This window comes from Triticum dicoccoides, chromosome 3A (assembly GCF_002162155.2).
Source record: "Triticum dicoccoides isolate Atlit2015 ecotype Zavitan chromosome 3A, WEW_v2.0, whole genome shotgun sequence".
Taxonomy (NCBI): Eukaryota; Viridiplantae; Streptophyta; class Magnoliopsida; order Poales; family Poaceae; genus Triticum; species Triticum dicoccoides.
In genome coordinates, this window is record NC_041384.1 from 152,655,778 (window position 1) to 152,662,774 (window position 6,997).

At 49.0% G+C, this 6,997-nt stretch overlaps 1 long non-coding RNA gene across 6 annotated transcripts in view; it reads left to right on the forward strand.

Moving 5' to 3' along the window:
* Window positions 1-216: 216 nt before the first annotated feature.
* LOC119267674 overlaps window positions 217-6,997 on the forward strand; it is an 8,788-nt gene continuing 2,007 nt past the window's right edge. The window contains exons 1-5 of one of the 6 annotated variants that reach the window (XR_005132547.1): window positions 220-798; window positions 927-1,031; window positions 1,499-1,709; window positions 1,844-2,070; window positions 2,659-3,699. This is a non-coding gene — a long non-coding RNA (uncharacterized LOC119267674). Of the gene's footprint in view, window positions 1,710-1,843; window positions 2,071-2,658; window positions 3,700-6,997 lie in introns of those variants that run through there. The other 5 variants (XR_005132545.1, XR_005132544.1, XR_005132548.1 and 2 more) reach the window with 5 other exon arrangements.

Here is a 6,997-nt window from a genome sequence, read left to right on the forward strand (position 1 = left end):
TCCCATCGCAATTGGTCTCGTTGGCTAAATTTATGGTCAAAGTTGCACCTTAAAAAGCGCGGGCGCACTATATTTTGAAATAGAGGGAGTACGTATTAAACCCATTAACAATCCCTACAAGGGAACCCTAAAAAAAACAATCGCTACAAGGGCGCATGAAAGGCTATGCCACGTGTCTTTTACTGTGCGGAAAGGGGAAAAGTTAAAAATGCGTCTCCCTGTCTCTCTCGTTCCTCCCCAACTACGCCTCGGCGTACACTTAAAAAAAAACTAGGGTTGCCGCCGCCGCCGCCGCCCCATTGTTCCTCTGGCACTGCCCACCGGAGAGGGATGACCGTGGGAGGAGCAGCCACGCAAGGTGGAGCCCTCGTCACGATGAAGCAGCGGGAAGAGGAGCCCCACCCAGATGAGTTCCTCCACGTCGCCCATGGACGGTCCTTCTTCCCTGGAGACGCCCAGGGCTGACGGATGTTGCTTGTCGTCAGCCCAGGGCCCGGTTGGCCGGAGCAGTCGGAGAGGAGTGGCAGGCTCGCCGTCGCCATCGCCGGTAGGAGCGCCAGGCCCATCTTCCTCGCATCGGCCGGGCTGTTCGCGCGGCGGGGTGGAGTTCGTGCGAGGCGGATGTTCGCCGATCTGTTCCTGCGAGCCCTTGGTTACCTGTGCTGCCTTATTTCCTAGGTGCCGCCATCCTAGCAAGCACGGCCACGCCGGCGTCTTCTCTGGTGCTACCGGCAAGCAATCGACCACGCCGCTGCCAAGCCTCTGGCGCTCCCTGGTAGCCATCCCTACATCTCTCTGGTACAACCGTCCCCTTCCCTCTCCTCTAGTATGGATCGAATTTGGCCATAGATACTTGGACTGTAGATAATTTCCAGATTTGTGAGCATTGATGGTTGTGCTTTCTTGTTCATGTTCTGGTGAGGAAGAAGGGAAAACGCTGGAGCCAATAGATGTTTAGTGGGACTATGTTCTGAATTGACAAAGCTAAAGGAATCACATGCCATCTATCTCTCAAATTGGTTATTTGGACGGTGAGATTAGCTTGTTTTGATAATTTTTCTCAATGCAAGGAAGGAAACAGAATATGGGGATTGCAACTATGGAATGGGGATTAGATATTCTTGACAGAGAGGCATAGATTTCTAATGTCAGTCTTTGATAGAGTTCACATATGACTGCAGTTTTTACATCTATGGAATTGTGATTGGATATTCTTGAGTATCCAGTTCTTCACTGTTAATTGAATATATATTGGAAGTCAAATTTCTAGTACAAGTTAAAGTGTGATAGGGAACTGCTTAACAACATTATAAACTGTTGAACCAAAAGCACTTCACTGAAAGAGCCAGAGTATGCTTATCAATTTATTGTCCGCCTCACAGTGGTTTATCAATTTATTGTCCGCCTCACAGTGGTTGTATTCAGGTTACTTTTTTGCCCTGAGTTTCAGCATTGACTATTGTTTGCATATGTGATCAGATTTCCATTCTTCTTTTAGGCAACAGATAGGTTTATTGATATGGCTCGTATGCAAGCTCCTGCGGAAGTGAATCTCAATTTGCCAGTATGAAAAATTACGCTTGTGCGGCATATGCTCATTTGCTATCAGATGGTTACAGCTTAAGGCATGCTATCAAACACGCAAGATGGAGTTGAAACTGTTCGTCTTTGCCTAGCAGCATCAGAATTACAATTTAGCTGTATCTCAGGTAACAAACATATTGCATGGTAAAGCATTAATGCCACTGGGCAGATAGTATCTGAAGATTGGGTTATTCCAAGAAGACAAAAAACATCACTGATAGTTTATTAAAACAAGTGTCGTGCCCTTTCTTTTTTGCAGGTCACAAAATGCTTTGGATAGCGTATGTACTCATGTCAGTTGCATTCCATGTCTTTTGTCTCGTCTATTTTATTTGGATCAGGAGATGGAAAATTAAGGTAACCATTCTCGGTGTCGTCACTATCATCCTCACATCGAGATGTCTCCAACAATGCCGCCATACATGTCCCTCGTGTTGTCATTGTCATCCTGATAGGCAGCTCGAATGCTTGGTTAGAGGATCCCAGGTTCCTCTCTCCCTCCCCCTATCTTTCTCTCATCAAAATTCATTTTCAGTCTCGAAATGATATATATCATAAAGTCATGCATTACTAGGGGAGAGCTCTTCTAGGCCTGGGGAAATAATACACACATGACAATCTTAACCTATTTGAGAATTCAAGAATTGTTAACATTTCTAAAAGATACATGTTCTTTGTCAACTGGAACATAAAAAAATAAAGATATGCGCTCAGTCAGTCAAAGTAAAGAAAGACAAACATAAATGAATTTTATGTTTTGCTCTGTTATATGCATTCCGTCAGTTACTATGTTTTATAAAAGTTGCGCCTAAAATTGGAGTGCATCGCTAAAACTGATCATTTTAAAGAGCAGAATGAATTTTAATCTGCAAAACTCCACCTATTTTTTACTATCATCTTAAATGCAAAGTCAAATGCCACTAGCATTTGATCAAACGAATGAAGCTGTGTGACTCAATATACCAATGTTAAAAGTGACCAAACACCTGATTGTAAAATGACACATGTACATCTAGCTCTTTATTCTATCACTTTGATTTCTGGAAGCCACTAAGTCTGCACATCCTATTTCAGGTGCAAGGCAAACCGCCATCTTCTCTCTCACTGTTCATCGTCTCTAGACGCACCGCCGTCGACATCAGCTACCGCCTATACATATGATCCATGTATCATCTTTAGTATCTCTCATGCTCAGGAGAGGCAGAGGTCACCCAGCTAGCTCGTGCAGGTATCATATCAGTCTACCATATATATACACACAGCTAGCTCATGATCTGGGCATCTTCTCAGCTGGCTATTTTTGGTTGGTTCATGATTAGCTCGCGTCGTTCTAGCTCGATACCCAGTAAGCATAATCCAACACATTGGAGTGTGCATCTTAAAAAGATGGATATTACTCAACAGCAACCAACACTTGTATTGTCTAAAATCACCTACTGTTTTTAATAATGAAAGGATCAAAAGGCATTAAGCCTTGGTCAGTAGATCTCTTAAGTTTCAGATGTGGATGGAATGTTTCTCTCTAGACTACATGTTTAGTTAATTTTGGGCCAAATTTTCTTGGTGCTGAAACAATTCGCAAGTGCTTGCAAATTTCACCAAGGGCGATGGAGATATGCAAGCACATTAGCTGATGAGAGGATGTACTAAATGTTATGCAGAAACCAAATGAATAACTTTTCTTGCTCATCCCTATATCATGTTCTCAGTCTTGTATCTTCTGATCAGTTAAGTCATATTGGCTTGTGATCTTTTTTCCATTCAGTCAGTCTCAAATCTCATCTTGGCATATACATAAGAAAGAAGAAGCCAAGAGCATGTGAAATGTATCTGTACATGTCTGCCACATAATTCTAGTTTTTATTTGCTCCGTGAAAATAGTTGCACGGGAGGCGTAATGAGATGCTTCAGCAAGAAAAGTGTGCCACAAGCACGCACTTGGCGGGCCCCAGCCACTTGTAGGTTAGGGCACGCCTCCTTTCTCCTTCGTTTCTAGGTACCGTGTATAGCTTGAGAGACAAGTTGAGTTGATGTTGTGCATCCTTTGTACCTATACATGTGCACTTGCACGTGAGCAATGAATTGAGTCACATCCAATCCAACCTTTTCTAATAACATGGTATTAGTTTTCGTTTTCTCTCCTGCGATCTAAACTTCTGCTCCACGCCGTCGCCGCACCTTGCCGTCGCTGCCTCTTTCCTTTTCACCGCAGCCGCCGCCCTCTTGCCGTTGCGGCCTCTCTCCCTACCAACGTCGCCACCATACCTTGCCGCCGTTGCTGCAACTTGTTGCCGCCGGCCTCTCTCCTTCCCATCGCAGCCGCCGTTGCCTCTCTCCCTACCCACGCCACCGCCGCACCTTGCCGCCGCCTTCGTCCCTCCTGCAGCGGCCGCCGCAACCCCTTCCTCTCGCCACTACAGTCGTCATCCGTGCCGCCGTTGTTGCCTCTCTTCCTTCCATCTCATCTCCCACAAAAACCCTAATCCTCATCCACTTTGGACATCTACTGTTGTTGCCATGGACCCTCTTTCTCGAGTGCCTCCAATCTTCTCACCGGCGCCAACCCGTGGACCGAAGTGGGCCATGCCCATCGCACACCGATTTCGTGCGACCCTGCACCGAACCTTCTCGGTTTGTGCTCGACCGACCATCAGGCGTCCCTGGCGGCACCGCAACAGCCGCCTGGCGGCGGCTACGCACCACTGCCTGCGCAGCCGATGACGGGTGGCTACCCGCCGCTGCCCCCACCCCAGCCCTACGGGGGCCCTGCAATGCCCTAGGATCCCGCTCCTCTTGCGGCACTGCACTCAGCTCCTTCACCGAGTAACTCTGGCGGCGGCGGTGATTGGTACATGGACACGGGCGCTACCGCCCACATGTCAACACATCCCAATAACCTTATCCCTTCCTATCCGGTTCACACATCCACTCGCATTATCGTCGACGACGGCTCTTCTTTACCTATCACACACATCGGTCATAGTTCTTTTCCTTCTACATCCATGCTATTATTCTTGTCTCACCTACGCTAATCAAGAATCTAGTTTCTGTTCGTTCTTTTACTCGTGAAAATCTTGTCACTGTTGAATTTGACGAAATCGGTTTTCCGTTAAGGACACTCATACCCGGATGGTTCTCCACCGGTATGACAGCCTAGACGAGCTATACCCGGTGCATTCATCCTCCACTGCCACCGCCGCCCATGTCACCCTCTCCACCGGTGTCAACCTCTGGCATGCTCGTTTAGGTCATCCCAATTCAGTCGCACTTCCTCATACTCTTCGAAGTTCTCATCATGTAATAAGATCGATGACCATACCTGCCATGCTTGTCGTGTCGGGATGCATGTTCGTCTTCCGTTTAGTGCATCCACCACCATATTTTCTTTTACGTTCCAATTACTTCACAGTGATATATGGACATCTCCGGTCGCGAGCAATACTGGCTATCTTTATTACCTCGTGATCTTAGATGATTTCTCACATTATGTGTGGACGTTTCCCTTACGTCGCAAGTCTGATGCACTCACGACTCTTACGACTTTCTATGCCTACGTCTCCATACAGTTTGATCGTCCCATACATGCACTCCAAACCGATAAAGGGAAAGAATTTGACAACCTTGTCGTTCGCACACTTCTCGCATCACATGGCACCATCTTTCGCCTCACATGTCCACACACATCTCAGCAGAACGGTCCCGTTGAACGCGTGCTACACACTCTCAATGACTGTGTATGTACCCTTCTCTTTCATGCTAACGTGCCTCCTCGATTTTGGCCCGACGCACTCGCCACCGCATCTCTTCTACCTAACATACGTCCATGTCGTGTTCGCTGGAACTATGCAGCCCACTAGCTCCTCTTCGGCACTCCACCATCGTATGACGAGCTTCGTGTCTTCGGGTATCTTTGTTACCCTAGCATCGCCTCCACCACCCCTCATAAGCTCGCACCACGCTCCCTTGCTTGCATATTCCTCGGCTATCCTCCCAACATCAAAGGTTACTGGTGCTAGGATCCCATCTCCCACCGCGTGTTCACCTCGCGACACGTTTACTTTGACGAGAGAATTTTTCCCTTTCACCAGGTACCATCGGCCGCGGCATCTTCGCCGCCCCCTCCTGACGCGCTCCAGACCTGGCATCCTAGCCGGACGAGGGCCACTCATACAGGCGCGGCCGCCTTGCCGCCTCCCTCGGGCGCGGCCACCTCGTCGGCCCTCTCGCCAGCCTCCTCGGGCGCGACCACCTCGCCGGCCTCCTCAGGTGTGGCCGCCTCGTCGCCCACGGGTTCTGGATCCATGCATGCCGGGCTCAACACCACCTTCGCCCGCCGCTCCCCTGGTGGTGCCCCACCACATGATGACTCGTGCTCACGCCGATGTACTCCGTCCCAGCACGCGCTATCCGCCCGACGAGTATTGTGACGCCCGGGTAATTAAGCTACAGTAATCCCCGCTAATGATGCCACGTCACCTTGGTTACTGTGGATAAACTCGCGTTAGTTCGGAACCTAGTTTGAATTTCAAATTCAAAATCGAGCAAACAATAAAAGTTTTCAAATATTAAAATTTAAATGTTCGGAGTGAACCAAATAATACATAGGTAATTATGGTGATGAAACCACATTTTTATAAAAAGTTTAAATGCTCAAAAGAAAATAAAACAGCAGCAAAAGAAAGTAATTAAATGCCTTTTGTATTTTGTAAAATATTGAACTATTTTATTTAGCTGTCCAAATTAATGTGGCAGTGGTATCTTTAACATACCATATTTAGGTGTTGTTCTCACATTCTTCAAAATTGAAATAAATTAATAATTTAATAAAACCGAAAGGAATAAATAAAAGAAAAGGAAAAAAAAAGAAAACAAAAAAAAGAAGAATAAGAGAGAGAAAGAACCCCCCACTGGGCCACAGCCCAGCTGGCCTCTGGGCCAACCAGGCCGGCCCAACCGCGCCCTCTACTTCCCCTGGATGCCCGAAACCCTAGCCCCACATCGCCACTCCCCCCCTCCCGATCCGATCTGGATCGGGATCGATCCCGCGCTCCCGACGCCTCCCATCGCCACACCCACCGCGCCTCCATCCTCCTCCGCGACGCCACCTCGCCGGCCCAGCACCTCCCGGCCTCCTCCTCCCTCTCTCGGTTGGATCTGGACCGGGGCAAACCCCCCGACCCCGTCGCCCGTCGCCGCGACGACCTCACTCTTCTCCCTCGCGCGCCCGTTGCCGCCTAGACGCGCCGGCGACCGGAGCTCCCTCGCCGGCCTGCTTCCCCTTCCCCACCGGACTGCTCCTCTCCGCCGCTCGTCCCCGTCGACCTCCCCGACCTCCACCGAGCATGTTGCCCCCGTCCTCCTCGCCGTGGAACGACGCCGCCGCCCGGAGCTCCTACCCCGCCGGCCTGCTCCC